This window comes from Euprymna scolopes, chromosome 18, assembly GCF_053919585.1.
Source record: "Euprymna scolopes isolate OS-2025 chromosome 18, ASM5391958v1, whole genome shotgun sequence".
Lineage (NCBI taxonomy): Eukaryota > Metazoa > Mollusca > Cephalopoda > Sepiida > Sepiolidae > Euprymna > Euprymna scolopes.
Window position 1 is genome coordinate 38,864,143 of NC_136499.1, and position 21,234 is coordinate 38,885,376.

Genomic DNA, 21,234 nt, shown 5'->3' on the forward strand with positions numbered 1-21,234 from the left:
GTGACATAAAAAGTTCTGGACTAGTTTGAGATTTTACTGGTCAAGTTTGATCAGTATATCTATGGTCAATGTAGTGAATATATTCAATAAACCACATAGAGTTTATATAATACACTTCGAATAAAACGAAGATTTACAAATTTATACTATGAATGGAACATCTAATATATTTCTGGTGGCCAACTCACAAAGTCTATTCATTCTTTTGAGTGTTTTATTCATATATTTTCGTGTGTAACCATACAAAATGGTACAGCCGTTAGCCGTGCTGACCTCGTCTATAGAAAATGATTGTAACCTTATTCGATTAAATCATTCAGTTGAATATAATGAAGATATGAGGTAACCTTTATCACATAAAAGTAAGCCAAGTCTACAATCTAAAATTCACAAGAATCATGGCGATAGTGTATATCATTTGTACTGCCCTCCCTAGCACAATAGTCCGAGAAGATACCCAACGCGATTAAAGTAAAATTACGTTTAACCTAACATAGTGCGTGCGTAAATTCCAAACTAAAAGAATTTCCTTCCATGGTATAACAGCGTTTTTTTTTTTTATTTACTTGTGGTTGTAAAATGAATTTACCATATAGGATGGTGGTTACGATAATCACACTTATATTAACAGATATTCGCACACAAAAGATGCAGAATTCCGAGTCGAAAAGCTGAAAAGTCATAGATACATTTAACATTGACATATCCAATTACTGATTAGAAAATACACCGTCATAGTTAGAGCAAAGAACATTTAGACTAGAACGACTAATCAGTATTTATAATACAAGCTGAATTTATATGCTTATTTCGTGTATATACGTAACCGCATGCAAGCCTGCTACGTTACTTATGCTAATTGGGAGCAGCCGGATATCTCGATTGAATATTAAATTCACCAGCATACTTTAGTTGCATGTGCATCCTTGCAAAGGGAGATGTATTTTACAAGGTTCGGTTTTTCGGTTATTCTCCCATATTCAGCGTGATGTATTCGCAAATGATCATCCATCTGACAGCGAGTAGGAACACTCTAGGTGAATTCAGTGTACAAATCTATATCGGGGTAACATACTTATGACGCGTGTGGCTATGTATGTTCAATTCCCGCCTTTCATATTTTAAAATAATTGTCAGAGTTGTTTGGTAGGCAAATGTACATGCACATACACACACTCAGAAATAATTTCACTTTGATATATATATATATATATATATATATATATATATATATATATATATATATATATATATATATATATATATATATATATATATATATATATATATAACACGCGGCATGATCACATTGACACACCGGTTCTCGTCAGATAATCGCAGTTAAGCAACGTTGACACTGACCACTACCAGATGGGTGCCCATTTGAGTACACTAGGTGCTGTATATACCGCGCCGAATCGTACAAATTTCCAGGTTGGTATTTTGTGGCGCATTCATTCATTTGGGGAGATGCACCTCCAGTCTTTGTAAAGACATTCATCTAGAAGAAAGAAACTCTGATGTACAAACCTCCAGTTTACTGTATACTATGTTATGTGGCAGTCATCTGCACCGACAAAGATTAGCAGCAATACCAAGATGTGCTTGGTTCTACACAAAGCCTTCACCACAAAAAATGATTTCCGAGCAATTAAGTTGTGGCGAAAACTCATGCGTCAATATCACGAGAGAGTCCAACATCTCTTTCTCTCTCTTTTTCTCTCTCGCTCGCTCGTTCTCTCTTTGGGTATATATATATATATATATATATATATATATATATATATATATATATATATATATATATATATATGTATATATATATATATAAATTTAGTTTGCACTAGGATGCATACTATTTACTGACTTAAAAACAGTGGGACAAATATAATGGAAACAAGCTCGTGTGTATCCTCTCATCTTAAATAATAATATTCTACAAAATAACCACCATCATAACTTATTCTTACAGTGCCATTATCTTACACTTATACATCTCTTATCTTCGAGTGGATTTGCTCTTGATAAATGCTGACACCTTTCTGAAAAACGACTGAAAAATTGCTATTTGTCCCTGCTCAGGGAAAGTGTATTAGACTTTTAACTGTGCATATATGTTTTGCTTTAGGTCATTAACTGGGCATATATGTGTTTACTTAGGTCATTACAAGAGGATTTAATCTGCAGCACATATAAATATACACGGCGTTTCACATTTTCACATTAAATATCTCGAGGACTCTTAAGGATAGATACACGCATCTGGTATATTCAGAATGTTTGTTAAATCAAGTTTATCATGGAATGTTCTAAACTCTTCTATGTACGCCACATTGGTCACACGACACACATCAAGACGATAGTCCAATTTTTTTCAAAACTCTACCCAGCATTCTCTTGTCAAGGGTGGCAAAAGCTTTTGTTATTCATGCATTCGGCTCATCCACATCTCTTGGAATAAAGGGGCTACTAAAATCGCAGGGTGTGTCGAATCCAGATGTCTGGCAGAGTTGTGTTCAGAAACTGTCTAGCACTGAGGTGCCAGTATGGTGATACTCCATCCTGTTGAAAAATGAAGCCATCTGCCTCTTTCTCAAGCAGATATGAGGACTTGAAATATGTTGAGGATTTCTTGAATTTCTTGTATAATACTATATTATATTTACACACGCGTTAACTGTACAAATGTTTAAAATAATTTCACAATAATTCTTTGAATATAGGTGGAACTAATTTAAGCAAGTAATCTGATAAAAGCCGGACAAACATTTGATGTGATTTTTATCTTTCGATAGAAACTGTTAAATGTGTAACAATCTGTCGCCTAATTATATTCATGATATACATCAGTGTTTTATTGTTTTCAGTTTTCTCATACAAGTGATGCACATAAGGAGGAAGTGATGGTTGCTTTGCAAATGAAGAAATTCAGGAAGACCGGATGCAGTGACTGAATGGAACCCATCGTTAATCGATACATTTTGGAATAAAAGGTAAGAAAATCACATCTATCTCCGTCTATTCACTTTCAGAATGTTTCTTTGGAATATTTAAAACAGTGATGCCACAAGAACATTAGCATATAGTATTTCTTTTATCTTGTCGGACGGTGGTTTTATTTTAAACAGGACTCACACTTATCAAGGCCCGAGGGCCAGTCGAGAATAATGGGTACTGGATACACATTAATCAATGTGCTTATAGCGTAGTAAACATAAGTAGTGGGAATTTTGTGAATTGGATTTCTTAGGGGGCTGTTCATCAAGAACTTGTTTACATTGGACTTGAAAACAATCAGATTGTAGTCAGCTGGAAAGCAGGCAATCGAAAGAGCGTTGCAAAGGCCGGCAATTCTAAGAAAGAAGCTTTGTTCGTGGAATGTACATTTAGGTCTATACACAAACTAGGGGGTGGGAAATTTTTGATAGTGGTTTCGGCTAGACGAGTGCTTTTTGTGAAAGTTTGACAAGGGGGCCATAGATTGAAGCTCAGAAGAGCACATTCCATGAAAATAAAGATAAAGCCGAGACAGATTCGCTGTGTTGGGAATAGACAAAGAGGACGCAATTCGCCCACTGCAAGATGTTTAGATATGAAATGAACTTTGAAAGAACACAATTTATTATTCTTCCTTTATTCTATACGAAAATGTATCAAATCTGGCGTATGTACAGAATTCGAATAGTCGGAAGCCAAAGCAAATCATTTTATGTTTGTATTATATGTATTGGTCAGATAAAACAAAAACAGGCATGTATTATTTTTCGATTTAACATATAAACATATTTACGATACGTACAGACATTTAATGAAAATAAGATGTCAAAGTAAAAACAACTAAAAAAGAAAGCCAAAAACAGGCTCACAATTTCCAGATAATTTTAGAGCCATTATAAATATATAGGGGGCAGTGGAACGAAAATATCTTTATAGACAGATCGATTTAAAAGAGAAAGTTATTTAATCAGGTAATGTTACAAATATTTAGATGCATTAAAACATATTTTTTTCCAATAACACAATCTTAAATGTAACGAACTTTTAAACACGCGTTTTGCGCTATTGATGATGAGAGAGAAACGCCTTTAGCAAACCTGTGCCCGTCAGTATTTATATATATATATATATATATATATATATATATATATATATATATATATATATATATATATATATATTCAAAGATTTATCACTTTTTTGGCATTTTTTTTAAGTTCCAAATCTTAGCGATTATTGGTCAAATTTTACAGATAAAGGTTAGTTGGAAAGGTAATGACCTGAATTGAGTCGTGCACTATGTGCCATTTTCCCTTTAGGTCGCATGTTAAAAGGATTAAACATCGCTTAGGGTTTATTCTGACACTTTTTGACTTTTTAGATAACCAACACATCATGATATTTTTACAATGCAAAAGTTGTGCATTTGAATTAAAATATATCTTTTATTTTCCCCCAAACCTCTTGCTTTGGTGAAAGGAGAGATTACAATTTGCTAATCTGATTTCTAATGATATGAACTAACGGCAAGGGTGGACTTTATTCAGAAGTTTTTTGATTATACTCAATGCTTGTTAATAGATTTAGTGACCTGAGTGCATGTTACTATAACGATTAAAAGATAGAAATTATAAACATATATTTATTTCACAGGGTTAAATCTTAAAAATAACGATACGTAATGAAATCCTCTTTTAAACTTGATTAAAATGCGACAGAAAGTAATGTAATGCTACAGAGTTTTTTTTCTGGATAATATTGCTGGATCGAATATAAGTTTTTTTTTTGTGGAATAAGTGATTCAGGGAAAGCTGGGAATCTGTGAGTTATGATGAGAAGTATGGGAGGAGTAACAGTCAGAACAATAGAGTTGTTTGACAAAAAAACAAGAATTCAATGGATAAGGATCGAGGTCTGTCTATAAAAACAATAATTGCGCAGTTTGATGTCAGTGTGGAAACTGTAGACAATTATTCATGAAGGACTAAATATGCGAGATATTAACGCAAAGTTTGTCCAAGCTTGCTCAGAGAAGAACAGAAAGTAGGGCGTTGTCATGAAAGCAGGGAAATGCTCGAACTGATCAATTGAGTTTGTGCAGTGTTTGGTGTTCTGGTCACCTGCAAATAAAGCTAGATCATTCTAGAAGTTGTTGAAACAGTACAACAAGTGCATTGTTTCCTGAGGATATACATTCAAATAGGACTAGAGTTGCATGGAAGTACTACCCATAAAAGTATAGATATGAAAAAAGTATTGAAACTTATTGAACGCATCTGGTACTTCTTTCTCTTTATAAATTCTCGATCATGCTATTTGTTGATGATTACTTAACCAAGGATATCGCACAATAGAAGAAAGGATTTTTCTCTGATAAGAAATTTTCTCTCAAAACACAAGTGAGCTCCGTTACTGTGCATCAATACTGGCTGGCATAACGCCGCCTTGTATGTTTGTGTGTGTGTGTGATATTGATGCAACAAAGGCAAGTTGTTTATACACTTCTAATGTCTGCGTGGATGTGTAAAAATGCGAAAGCATATTTTAATAAGATTGCGAGACAAGAGCCCACGATATATTGATGTTATGTCGACTTGTCTGTACACGTACGGGATTTTACCGGTCGCTGCACTATTTAATACCGATCGTTATGGCACAACATTCTACGGCGCAAAAAGTGATTAACATAAAATATACAAAAAGCACAAATGAAGTAATATGTTGCTTAAACGATTATTATCAATTATTATCAAGAGGTAACGCAGCTTTTTCATTTCTAAATGGCGTAAAAATATCGTGTGTGCGCAGAATTTTATTGCTTGCCTATTAAATATTTCTGAGTCCGATTAATGTTAGCTGCGCCCTTACCAGGATTTTAAAGATGAGGTAAGGTAATGAGCCAACGCGTTACGTTAAGTGGACTGGGCATATGTAAATTCTCCTGGCATTGTACGGTGCAGATTACTGAGACGATTATCTATGAAATAATGAAATAGCATGGAAGGGTGGAGCTAATACCAATAAGCAGAATTATACATACACATCAACATAAAAGCTACAGTCAGATTGCGCGTACACACACCCACACACACACGTGCACACACACACACGTGCACACACACACACACACACATATATATATATATATATATATATATATATATATATATATATAAAATAACAGGTCGCCCGTCGTTGCCCGGTATGAAATACGCATGACTATTATATTCTAATTCATACAGAAACCGAGACATGTGCGTAAAAATGTTGCTTTTTTTTTTCAAAACAATTTTAAGTAAAAAATAATCGAGCTGAGATCGAAACCAAAACCTAAAGCCACTGACTCAAGTAGGATAACAATTAGGCCACCTTGATATGGCCTTTAAAATGTGTTTCCCAACCTACTAATATAAGAAATATGTCGTCGTAAAGATTCATGCATCTGCATTCGTGAAAAATTAAACAAACAGATAAAAAATCTGATGGATATATCAGTAATTTACATTCAAAGACCAAAAAATATTTTTATCCTTTTACTTTTATAATATTTTGTCTTACACAAGTTTGGTTGCGTGACGTACGACAACATAACTTGTCAGAGACATTTGTATTACTTTTATAATCGGATTATTGTTCTCGCCTTGAGTATCATTTGTACACAATTAACACTCAAGATGAGTGCAATAATCCGATAGAAATATAATACAAACAATTAACTCCAATATTTAGATCTGTAATCATTAGAGACAATTAATATTTTTCTCCGAAAAAGCCAAACAATTATATATATATATATATATATATATATATATATATATATATATATATATATATATTCAGTATTGTGATTGATAATTTAAAATTCAAATTAGAATATAATTAAAAATCTGTTTCACAAGAAGTAACAACAACAAAATCAATAATTTGTACGATCGTTTCGGAAAACAATGTTTTTATTGTGGTAGACATTAAGCCACGGACAATAGTTTTTACATATAGTATTTTTAACAAACAAAGTTTCATAAGTTTGAAAGCTACAATAAACATCCATATGAAAGCTGTGACCTTAATTGCTGATTTCAAAAGGCGAAAAATTAAAAGATACATCTGCCTATACTTTTAATGCTAGCTTTATTTATGGTGTCTTTTACATATATTAAACCCCTTCCCAATACTTTGCTGATGAGGAAACTTTGCTTCTTAAAAATACTATATGTAAAAACTATTGTCCGTGGCTAAATGTCTACCACAATAAAAACATTGTTTTCCGAAACGATCGTACAAATTATTGATTTTGTTGTTATTCCTTCTTGTGAAACGGATTTTTCATTTAATTCTAATTTGAATTTTAAATTATCAATCACATTACTGAATATTAAATTAGCTCTAGGATATTTACCTATCGAGCTTATTATATATCTAAATTACAACAAGCACTTTTTCTTTCCCTGTATTTTAATTAAATTAGTAATTTTATTATTACATTAAAATACACTCTGCTCTTTAGACTATTGTTCTAATCTCCTTTATATATATATATATATATATATATATATATATATATATATATATATATATATAAGAAGCACGTGGGTTGTCTTGACGAGTATTACGTTAAATTTAGAGTAGGTCTCTCAATATCAAGAGTGTTTAATAATGCACTAGAGCTTTTCTAATATTTCACAAACAAGTTTACCGGTGCTTAGATGGTATCGAACATTGACATCTTGCTTCAACAACATCTTATGATGTGTCAGGCGTAACCACGTAAAAGAAAGAAGACAAAAAAAAGAAAAAAAATACTTGACATATCCTGACAGCAGATTCTTTTAGGAATCATATATGTTTGTATTTATTGTAAAAAAATGTCTCTTGTTATCTTTTTTAAACCGTTAATTTTTTTTTATTCATATCGTTGCTTTTATATAGAATTGACTTTTTCTCTGCTTTTGTGTGGCTGTGTGTGAGTTCGTTCGCTTTGGACCCGCGAAGGGCTTGGTTGATTTTTATGAAATTTCACTCTAATGCACTTTATGTAGTTGGCAATGTTCGTAGATACGTTTTCTATCGGAATGTTTTCCAATAAGTTTCGCTAATCGATAATATAAAACGTCTGATGAAATAAGTAACAGACGATTTTGACCAAAGTTAATGCTTTATACAACCTAATATCACAAGTGCATTGTGAAAGTTTTATGGCAACACAATCAAGAGGTCCCCTGCATTTTAAAATCAACAGTGGGTTCTTTGAGATTAAAGAGCCACTTATAAATAACTGTTTCCATTTAGAGAAAATTAAAATATGATAAATGACTTTTGCTTCTAAACTTTAATTCAATATACAGATTATTTTATAAAATCAACAGAAGGATCTCTACAGTGCAATGTAGACTATAATGAATTGTGGGCTAAGTCACTGCTGGATGCATGTGGAGCTTACTCTAGGTGCACTGCGATGGGTCCTCAACTAGATCAAACAATAGATTGGAATAAAACATGAGCAATTTCACAATTTCGGTGACAATAAAAGTATGGCAATGTGAAACATTCATTGGTCCTCATTTAATACCAAGCAACCTCGGGTCTTCCTGCCAATATATATATATATATATATATATATATATATATATATATATATATATATATATATATATATATATATATAACTAGAAAAGACAAGTATAATAGGAATACATAAAAGCAGTAATAGGAAAAATCGAATTGAGAGGGTCAAATAAAGAAACCGCAGTTGATATTGATAATATATGGACATTTTGTCAAATTATGCAAAAGAAGGTATTTTAGTAAAAGAGAGAACGAGCGAGAGAGAAAGAGAAATACAAAGGTAGCACAAAAAATTCTCTCTCTCTCTCTCTCTATATATATATATATATATATATAGATAGATAGATAGATAGATAGATATATACACACACATATATATATATATACACACACACACACATATATATATATATATATATATATATATATATATATATATAGTAAATTATAAAATATATATTGCTATTAAGCTACACAGAATATTCCGCGTTTCATCCACTCTTGGATTCATCAGGCTTATGCATAAGCTTATGCATAAGCCTGATGAATCCTAGCGTGGATGAAACGCGGTATATTCTGTGTAGCTTAATTGCCATATATATATTATAACTTAATACTTAACTCCACTTACTTTTTGAGCACTGTTGAAGTAAATACTTAAAGTCTATGTATAAATTAATACTTTCGTATACTAATTTATGTAATTAAATGAATTAGTCACGTATATATGTATATGTATATATATACATATATATATATACAGAGAGAGAGAGAGAGAGTAAGATAGAGAGAGAGAAGGTAAAAGAAAACACCAAAAAGAACGAATGGATAAATAAGGCAAACTACAAAGAGTGAAGGAAGAAAAAAAGAGTTAGATAAAATCAATAACGATCGAATAAGGAAGAAATAGTATTTCGGCAAAAAAGGGTGAAAAGAAACATGATAAAGAAGGTAACGAATGAATTGTGGGGAAGACTGATAAAAATAAAATACAAGTTAAGGGATGAAAGGAAAAATAGAAAAGAGAAACAAGACAGCATACTAATAAACAGAAAAAAGAGAGAAAGCCAGATAAAATAAGAGTTGGCATAGGGACAGATAGAGATCTATTTTCGTTACAATGTTCAGATGGTCCAGCTTCGGATCTTATTTCGTCGTTAACATTTTAAAAATGGATGTCATTAAGCAGTCAGATTGTTGTCAATCATTCACGACCAGTTTACTTATCGTGTGAGCAACTCTGCCAAAAATATTTAATCAGTATGCATACCAACTAGCTGAAAATGTGTCTGGATATACATTATAGTAAAGCACTTCCCTGATGCGCTCGCTATCTCCATATATCCTGCTGATTCTCAGTCTCCCTTGTCAATACACATCAGTGTCCACTGGAGTGTAAAAACTCGTTTTGCTTCAATCATCCAGGCCAAGAATATGCATAGGAATTGTAGCATGTCAAAATGAGTTACAGGAAAGAAAAAAAAACGGATTTCTTTCCTGCTGCTCCATGCATTTGATTCTGACAGCTTAACAAGGATCCCAAAGAACTTTGTTATTGATGGTAGCTTGAGCGCTGATTAATCTGTAAGCAGTCATCTCATATTTCATAGTACTCTCCCCTGAAATTATAATTCCGTCCACTGAAATAAAACCGGTCTATCCGCAAGTTACGCCTATGTTCAGCTATAAAATCTATTTGAAATATCGATGTAAAAAAACATTTAAATTATTGAACCAACCATTTAACCACGTGGTAAAACATGGGCAAAAGAAACCTGCCAGTAGCTAGGGAATATAATTCTATGTAGAATTCCAAAGAAATACAGTCGATTTGAATCTAAGGCCGCAGCCAAGCTGTTTGTTAGCATTGTAAAACAACAGATCACAAGCCATTATACGGCGGGCTGAAACATATCGAAAGCAGATGAGGCGACAAGTCGAACATTGTCCAGCATACAATCCAATGTCTAGGATGCACGCAACAGTCTCCCTAATGATTAGAGTATCATTATCACGCAAGAAACTTTATATAACCAGTTCAAGTCTTATCGCAAACTTATCTGAGACTTGATCGTTACTAAGTATTTGAACGAGAACATCTGGATTCTTAAACATCTTGCACCTTCAATTAGACAAAGGCGAACGTAAAGGACACAGTATGTGAACGCATTCAACTGATATATAAGGCGAGTTATTAATTGTTGTTGACTTCTGTCTAACTTTGGATGTTATTCTGAATGAGCAGACTCTGATCCAATTACTTATAATACCAAAGTCTGTGTACATCAACGTGTTCTTACTTACATGTTGCGTGTGCATTTTTACGGAAAAAGTGCACGTAAATATATATCTTACTTCTGAGTTTAAATTATGTCTGAAAAAAAATGCTGTTGAATTGTTCGTATTACTTGTAATGTATAATAAACTGAAACTGAACCGGACAAGGAACCTTCATTTAAATATAGATCTAAGGCTGTTCTATATTATATAATAGGGGTTGCATAATGTTTCGCATATAAGAATAACAGGCCCTCTGCGAGGTAACACTGCAATACCTGTCTGGACAAAGACTACTTAATTTAGCATCATCTCTCCTAATTTATACATATATATATATATATATATATATATATATATATATATATAGAGAGAGAGAGAGAGAGGGAGAGAGGGAGAGAGGGAGAGAGAGACAGACAGACAGAGATAATATGTTATATAAAATGAACTCTGTCTCTCAATGTATAAGTTCGTCCGATATGGACTCAGAATTTGCGGCGCCGATTTTTATGAACATTTACAAAAATGTACTTTATGCATCTGGTTGTGTTCTTAGATATGGTTTGGATCGGATCTTATTCGATAAATATCGATAATCGAAAAGAAATTTGATGAAAAGGAACAAGTTTTTTTTTGACCAACCCTAAAGGTCGGGCGTATAAAATCTGCAATAATTTATTTTATATGATAGGGGCGCATTAGAAATTAATATTTCTATAAAATATGAGTGACTCATTACACTTGACATTTTAATGTTAAACCTTAATTCACGCAATAAATGATTTTCTTTTGATTACAAGTACATCAATATATTTGACTTTTACATTTAAAAACTTTAATTCAAGCAGTTGTATATAACCATAAATAATCAAATCAATATTAAGTTCTGTATAGTTCAATGCGGACAACAGTGCTAAGCTTCCTGCCGGTGCACTGCGATTGATATCTCACTACAGCAGGTAATCAATCGATAATCTTCTTTGGTTATTCACTGGATAGCGTTGGTAATTTTCTCCTTTAGTTGGTTTTTAGATTGTGAGGATTACTTGCATATATTTTTTGTTTTGTTTTAAAGCCCAACCCAAAAATAAAAATCACATAATGACAAGCCCGGTTGCCATAAAACTTTGCTTATTGTTCTCTTTCCCGTAAACAATGCATAAACTCGTGTCAGTGATCTGTCAGTGTGGGACATGTGGCATGGAGCGTCATCTTGTAAGAAACAAATTGCATTTTTGTCTTGAGGTGTCAGTTGCTCGTTAGGAGAAAAATTAGATATATCAGACTACTTTAAAGTGGGCCGCTTAATCTGAAAAACATTGATTAGCGAAACATTAGAGAGACTGGGCTACTTCTTAGTAGGCCACTCTGTATATATATATATAATATGATGATTGCAACGTCTTGTCAGACGAGTGCCACTCCCTCAGACATTTAAAATCCATGAGCCCAAATGCCTGAGGGAGTATCTATACAAATATGATGTTACAGAGTCTTAGCTTTGTACGACAGCTAAGTCTCTCTCCCGGTTCAAAATGTTGAGATCCACCAACAAGCAAGAGCAAGATAGCCAGCAACAAATTAAACTATTCGCCCTTTGGAAGGTCTTGTTTTTAATCCTTCAGGGAGACTAGCCGCCCTCCTCACCAAACAAGTCTGGTGGGGGAACCAGTTTAGTCGCCGGTGACCCGACCATGAGGCAGGTAGTACTGGGTTACATGGTACCAGTAGCACATGACATGACCTGACACACAAATAATATATATATATATATATATATATATATATATATATATTACCACACACATATATATTAATATACAGACATACATTCACACACAGACACACACATACATATATATATATATATATAATTATTTTTTTTACTATAATAATTAAATACCTACAAAGACTAGTGTTTCATCCTTTCGGGAATTTTCAGTGTAGGGTGTTACGATTAACACCAGTAAAACGATTCGAACCCCCGCAACATCTCTGGCTCGATTAGCGAAGACCGTATCAATTTGGCTACCATTAACCGCGTGAAATAACGTTGAATTTAAACATTTTAATTTTAAATGTTCATTTACGTCGGTCAGACAGTGATCTAATCGCTATGCGATGATCTATGCATAAGAGCTAAAATTGAGCGACTTTAATTCAACTGAAAGTGCTCGACGATAAGAAACAAATTTCTTAAAGAGGATGTCATAATTATGTTTTACTATAATAATTAAATACCTACAGACACTTGTGTGTCATCCTTTCGGGAATCTTCAGTGCAGGGTGTCACGATTAACACGGGTCGAACGATTCGAACCCCGCAACACGAGACATCTCTGGCTCGATTAGCGAATATATATATATATATATATATATATATATATATATATACACATATATATATATATATATATATATATATATATTAGGAAAAAGTGAGAAACCTGTAAATATTGTATGTAATTATACACTTTTTCTTCAAATATAACATGTTTCCTGATCTACTATTGAAGAAAAATTGTAATTTTATAATATCTGTATTGTGTCATGCATACTATACGGCATAATCACGCTGACACACTAGTTCCCATTTAGTAACGTATCGCCTGGTCAGAATTAAACTGTGTGAGCATTTGGCAATTACAGTTGCTGTTTGTGCTCTCCGCGTATTTCGACTATTTTTCTCCAATGGTCTTGCACTTTTCATTGCAACTGGATCCAATTAATGCGATTAAGAAGAACGTTTGTTGGAGATTATGCAACCCTTGCCTCACAATTACACTCGCAGCTGCCCTTTTAGGATGTATACATTGTGTCTTCGGACTAGACGGGGGAATTGCGCAAAGTGGTCTATGACCACTGTGTCAAGTCATGTGCAAAGTACCAACATTGAACAAAAGCGTCTGAGTTCTCTCGTGTTATATAACAGGCGAAGCATTTTTACGCGATTCACAGAATGAAAGTCAAAAAGATTGAACTACATTTAAAATAAAGATGGCGCTAGAATAATACATGATTCCCTCTGAAACTAAAGCAAATTAGTTAGATTGTTTAAAGCGGCATTATAGTAATGGCGATAATGATTTTTAATTTGTTTACGCTTTGTTGTCGTTTACTATTGCTTTCTGTTTCTTTTAATTAAGAGAATAAAGCGTGGACACGAAGAAAAACAAGAGGAAATCAAGGCAACGGCTTTTTGTTCTGTTGCGTTTCGTAATGTAATTAGACATCTTGATCGATAGGCAAACGTGTAAAGGATTGGAGAGGCAGTGTATGCGGGGGTACGTTTAGCCCGGACAATTGGTCATCAGCAGAAGCGAAAGACAAGACAGAAAACTTTTATGATAACGGAATAAAACAAGAAAAAAAAAGGAACAAACAAAAAAAGGCAATGGAATAAAAAGAGAAAAATTAAAAGACAAAGGAAGAGATAATAAAAGTAAGAGAAACTACACGAAAAGAAAATAATGAGAAAAAATGGAGGAAGAAAGGAAGAGAGAAAGATGAGATTTGGAAGTTAATTAAATTTAAAAACAAAGCAAAATAATAAATAAATAAATAAATAAAAAACGCCCCGTTCTGCTAGCTACAACTGCCCATTTCTCCGTCTCTTTTTAGCCTTTGTTCATTCTCGTTTTCTAGTTGCTAGTTAAATTTCATCGTGACTAGTAGTGAAATTTCCGTAGTTTTGCAATAACGTTCTCCAATCTTTCGTTTCATTATTAATGTTATTATCCTAAATTGTTACTGAATAAAAGAGATAGACGGAAGTTTGTTAAAAACGCGTAACATAATAGCGAGATTTCAAACAAACTTGAGTCAGCGAGGATAATACTGCTATACATAAGTTTAATTAGAGAAAGGTCATTTGCTTAGTAAATTGTAAATAGCGGCTTATTAGAGCATAATCAAGTCCATTATTGAAAGCAGACTCAAAGATTACATCGCAATTACATAACTTACTCCGATCACAATCCTAACAACGACCTATACAGTGATCAAGAGGGCGGTAATAAAATATTTGGGGTATACCAAACGGCCTGGAACTAGTATTATCTAAGATATAAAGGATGATAGAATGGAAAACGAAAGTGAAGGAAGCTTGTGCAAACGCTGGTGAGACATCGTTTACACGTGCTATCAGCTAAGTTTGAGTCAATTAATTATGTAACAATAAAGCGAATCATTCTTATGTGAGCGCCTGGTCGAACCAGAGGTATCGAGATTCAATTAAAAATGTTGACATACTATAAAACATTATTGCAATATTGTTTGCAACGACCAATGTCATAATAGATAAAATATGAGATAAATTCAGTCCAAAGTGACTCTTCTGGAGGTGGAAGGTTCAATCTTGGCTTCAGGCGATACTAAAAATACAACTGTGAATTATTTAAGACCTCTATCAAGTTATGATCTAATAAATGAAAGCATAGATCCATTCATGGATTAAATAAGGGGTTCCCTTTGAATTTTGTGCAGATTCTATTGTTCGACAGGAAGATACTCAGGTTTGACAACATATACCTAAAGTAGATATATAGTTATTATATAAGCCGAACCGATTAAAATATGATAAAATAAAAGCAGTAGCAACGACTCTGTGTGGTCATAAATAAGTTCAAATAAAGTTAATTATGTGAGGAAACAAACTTAATCAATGGAAATCTATTTTCCCGTGTAAGAACGCAATTTCTATCAACCATAGATAGCCAAACATAAAAAGTATAAATTACAATTGTGTTTTATAATGATTTAATTTCATGACTGCTATATATTTTAGAATAAATTTTACGATTATATACTCAGTGAAACAAAATCTGAACAATCTAACTTTAGGATAATATGTGCTAATTTATCAAAAGAAGATTACATTTCTGCTCTTGGAAAATATAATAGTCACGTGGTATTTTTGACCGGTGTAACATTAAAATTCATAGCCTCTTTATTTTGATCCGTTATGTCTTTGAATCAAAAATAACAGAAAGATATATTTTTAAAAATTTAAATAATAAACATTAGTTCTTTTTTTGTTTTTGTTTTAAATCGTTTTTTTATCTTTAGTGATTTTGTATTTTTATTGATGTTTATAAAAGTAAAAGAGAAATAAACAAAAACTAACTAAATGAAAACACTTCAATGAAAACACTACAATGAAACACTTCAATGAAAACACTTCAATGAACATTCAATGAACATCCGAAACGACTTTCGTTTTCGAAAAACAATACCAAAAAATAACTAAATGAAAACACTTCAATGAAAACACTTCAATGAAAACACTTCAATGAACATTCAATGAACATCCGAAACGACTTTCGTTTTCGAAAAGCACTAACAAAAAATAAGAGCAAATCGTTCGAAAAAAATCATGATGGGTTTATTTGATATTTTCCACGTCATCACACATTTTCATTGCGGTTCTTGCATAGCCACAAGTAAAATAGTTGTGGTTTCATCCCCTCAATTGTCTTATTACGACATCCTCTAAGATTTTCCTTAAGTTTAAGGAACAGCAAAAACTCACAGAAAGCTAGGCTGGTCTAGCGGAATAGTTATTAACTGTCTTGATGCCCATCTTGGTCAAATAGTCTGTGACAGGAATAGATTTCTGGACTGATCTGCTCTGAGAACTACTTCCGCATCTTCAGTTTCTCGACAATAATTATGTAAACAGTTCCTACACTGACATTTAACTGTGTACTTATAGTTTCTATAGACACACGACGGTCATCATCCGTAAAATTCTTTATTTGGCCAATCAACCTTGTGTTCTAACGTCTCTTACATCTCTCTTCTCTTACATCTCTCATCCTTCACAGACTGCTGCCTTCTTTGAATCTCTTATGTCACTCAAAAACTGGCGCCCGATTCTGTGCAAGCTAGTCCACAAGCAGTATAGAGCATTTCCTACGTTTCTCTGGCATATTTACCAAGATTAGAACAGAATTGTATTGGATATCCTTCCTCTAAAATGTTCTCACGTCCAGATTGCGTGTTTGATATTGACAGCTGTAACAACTAGGCTCTAGTAGGGCACCTCGTATGTCACTTCATTTTAGACCCGCAATCACGATCAAAATTGTCCGAAACCATTTTTTTTTGTAAGTAATGCTAAAATTCTGGGGGATGCTTCACTTAGATTACCAGCTTTGTAAATTTCTACCAGCTGACGGAAACTAAGACGATTTATGCCTAGATTATAAATGTCTGATTATAGAAATCTGAATGAAACCATCAAATGCTATCGTTTGCTTTTGTCAGATACATGAGGAATAAAAAGAACTGAATGTTAAGGAAAACATATAAGCAAACCATTCGTTCACCGAATGTAGACAAAAGTTCTTAAGTAGGTTCTCAGAAATCCAGAGATCCCTTTCTCTGGTAAATGCTTAATTTTCATATAAGATACACACACACACACACATACACACATATATATATACATATATATATATATATATATATATATTCTTTCATTTATCAACATTACGTTTTCTTGGGAAATACACTATTTTGGGTATCGATTTGATTTTAATATAAGATATATATACATACATATATATATATATATATAAGGTTTTAATAATATTCTCTTCTGAATCATTTAAAATGTTAGTGATTATGGTAACTGTGGGATGCATATGGTTTTAAACGCCATCGGATAAAACAATTACGGAATTCATGAATAAATCCAATTATTATTTAACGTATGGCAAAAGGCGTCATGAATAATTTTGATTTCCAAGTCCTTTTCCTTATTGGGAATAATGCGATTGTTGATTCATTTACGCTGGAACAGAACTATAATGTGCTGCGTATTATGTAGATGTTATTAGTCGTCTAGTTCTTATTAAGATATATATATATATATATATACAATGTGGACAAATGTGATGTAGTTGTTGAGATAGTCGCATTCTATGTTATATATAACGTGTCCTTCTTAAGGATAGAGAGTTTACTTCGGTTCAGTAGTTTAATTATACATACATAGAAAAATGGTAGTCTGAAGATGCGAAGTGAAAATCAGAAACAATATAACAAAAATACTGAAACACATAACTTGTATAAAGGCGACAATAACCAAGATTTGTAACTTAAAAAAAAATTCACAACCATCTCTATCTCTGTCGGAAGATTTTACTTAATATGAAGTAAAATAAATTACTAACGACAGTATATAAGTACGTTTGTATCAGTAAAAAAAAACTTTGCATAATACTTTTTAATGAGAAAACACCATAAAGAGACGTACACTACTCAGCAGAACAGGGCTAGCGGGACGGACATATAAGCTTCTTAGTGTCCTACTGTTTTATTGCTTAATCTCCCATGAAATATTAATCATTGTCATATCCATAAGTAACCAACCTTACAGATGTTAAATTTATGATTGATCAACAATATGGATTTAGGCAAGCGCGTTCCACAGCAGATATCCTAACTGTAATCTCTGAACGTATATACCGTTCACTGGACAAAGCATGGGGAGAGTAGAGCAGTAGCTCTAGATATATCTAAGGCTTTTGACAGGATATGCCATGAAGGTCTAATGAAAAATCAGATTATACGGTATCACTTGACACATACTTAACATTATTAAATCCTTCTTAAATAAGAGAAACGCCTAGGTTGTCGTCGACGGTCGTGCATCTAAACAATATAATATAAACGCAGAAGTTCCTCAGGGGTCTATCCTTGGATCTTTATCATTCCTTATATTCATAAATCACCTCCCTGCCCAAACTGTTTCTAAGATGAGTATATATGCTGATGACACCACGCTCTATAACAGGTATGACAGGAAAACAAAAAAAAGCACATATTTAAGTAAATGGCAGAAACACTAGAGGAAGACCTCCAGTCTGTAGTGGAATGAGAACAAAAATGGATGGTCACATTCGATGCTGCTAAGACTAAACATGTTTCCTTCAATAATTACAAGAAACCTTCTCTACTACCAATAGCAATAACAAAAACTCATTACCTGAAAGTACTTCTTTTAAACTTCTCGACCTAACGTTTACAGGGAATATGAGCTGGAACAGATACATTGAGAGCATTGCCAGACCCGATGTAAAGAAGGTAAGATCACTCTACCGTGCTAGAAAACTACTAACGCCTTACAGTATCCTGTACCTTAATAAGACCATCATTCACGCATGTATGGTGTGTTGTTGTCATATTTGGGCTAGTGCATCGGAGACTAGTCTCTCGCTCCTAGACAAGGTTCAATAGAGAGTCGCCTAGAATGTCCTGAAATATCATCTAAGCTTCAGCCTCTGTCCCATCGACGAAATGGTACATCCCTCTGCCTGTTCTACAAGTATTTTTATGGTGAATGCTTCGACGAACGGCAAGCACTTGTACCTCCTCGACGTAAATACCCCAGACAAACCCGACAAGCAGTTAAATCCAACTCCTGCACAGTAAAGATCCGCAGCTGTAAGACAGCCTTCTACTCCAGTAGTGTCTTCCCCAGAAGTCTTAGACTTTGGAACTCCCTACGAGGGCAATACTTCAACAACAGCACTGACATGCAGAAGTTCAAATGTAATGTGAACAGACATCTTGCTGCCCAACTCCATACATAGTACCCCTGTATTTTATGATAGTAGCCCCTACATCAAAGTGGCATTGTGCCTTGTTTCAGGTGAAAATGTTATTTAAAATGAATGTAGATATTAAAACGTAGATCAGCCCAATAATATACAATAGAATCCGCAATGATGCAAGCGCATATTTTGCATAGATAGTATACTTTAAGAAACTCTGAAATGAATTCAAACAGGAATATCGACAGAAGATTCGGACTGTTCCCCCCCCCCTTATCAAAACATATTGTAATTAAAGCCTTTATTAAAAGTATGAAAGCATGTATATGAACATAATCAAAACATGGTCAAATGAATCAAGAGAGAAAATATTGACTATTCTGATTACAAAGAATTGCGAACAAATATTGGGGAAAAGTCAAGTGTTAAAGGACGTTTAATAGCAGTGAGTTCAAATACCGAAAAAAAAAACCAGAAGTATGCAACTATAAATCGTATTTAATTATTATATCTGTTTATAATAACTAAAATATGTGTATTACTTTCTAACCGTAATGTTGAATAGCTATATTTTTTGCCAATGATACACCGCTCATAAAGGCCACACGGCAATTCCAGGAAAGAAAACTTAAGGGGCTGATGCCAGGATAATGGTGAGACTACCTCCCTGAGAGTTCCAGACGATGAGTTTATATGGGAAGAATATTGTTATTTAAATGGACTGAATACTTTAGCATGGGTGGTATTCTCTTTGTTTTATCTGTATAATAATCGCTCCAGACAAAGTAGTTTCACCTGGTGTAAGAACCTAGATATACAATTTCTAAGCCAACAACGATAAGCCAATAGTAGGTCTTAGATGAATAAATCCCAATCCTGAAAACAGGTATACGTTCCCGAATTTGTCAGAAGCATTTCTAGTAGAATATGAAGCTAAAGAACAAGATAAAGGGAGCAAGAGTTACGTGACGGTCAAACTGTAAATCCTATGTCTATTAGTACTCTCCTATTATAGTCAACACGCCAGCTGTCGCTCTTTAAAGTATGCACTCTATATTACATGCTGCACTATAAGTTTTATTTGGATAAAGCTGCAAGAAAAGTAGAGAATGTAAGAATAAAGAAACCAACATCTCGAAAAAAAAACTAGGCGTTTCGGGCCACAGGCCCTTCTTCAGTTAATGGTAAAATCTAAAGAAGGCACGTAGCCTGAAATTCCTTGTTTTATTTCTGTTGCAAGCCATGCTCTTATAAAGAAAAAAGAAAATAAAAGGGAAGAGACAGGGAAAAAATCCGTCATCTTAACCATCTATATTGCATTGAAATCCATGAAAATGCAAAATGTTAAACACAACACTTTATTGTAGAATATCCTCGAACGCATACATCGAAAAAACGTGTTATAGAATTTCATAAGATGCTGCCCCTTTTATTTGTATCTTTTTAGTTGCTCATTGTCAATTATTTATTAAGCAGTTTATTGGAGAATGCCCATATATATTTTATCCATACTGTGACATTTTCAAAGTTCCGTGTTCAATTATATATTGTTCCCACAAATTCCTACTGTTCTACTCTACTATTGAAACTCATGACATGTTCAATGTGTGTCTTATTTAGCGCTTATAAATGCTTAAAAATTATTTAATTTTCAGATTATTTGTTTCGGATTTTATAATCCATTGTTTATTTAAATATTAATATTTCTTGTACGTTTTAGTAAATTGCATTATCCAACTCCTTTGAATTCATTTTTTTCTTGAATATAAATGCATTGATTTGATTTTTGTAATCAACTTATTTTTGTCCGAATTAGAAATAAATGTTCTGGGTA

At 33.3% G+C, this 21,234-nt stretch overlaps 1 protein-coding gene across 2 annotated transcripts in view; it reads left to right on the forward strand.

Moving 5' to 3' along the window:
- The window catches only part of LOC145297585 (uncharacterized), a 1,245,286-nt gene that overhangs the window by 202,097 nt on the left and 1,021,955 nt on the right, over window positions 1-21,234 (forward strand). For both annotated transcript variants that reach the window (XM_080143628.1, XM_080143629.1), the window contains exon 3: window positions 2,868-2,993. The gene's annotated coding sequence lies outside the window, so the exon portion shown is untranslated. The remainder of the gene's footprint in view (window positions 1-2,867; window positions 2,994-21,234) is intronic.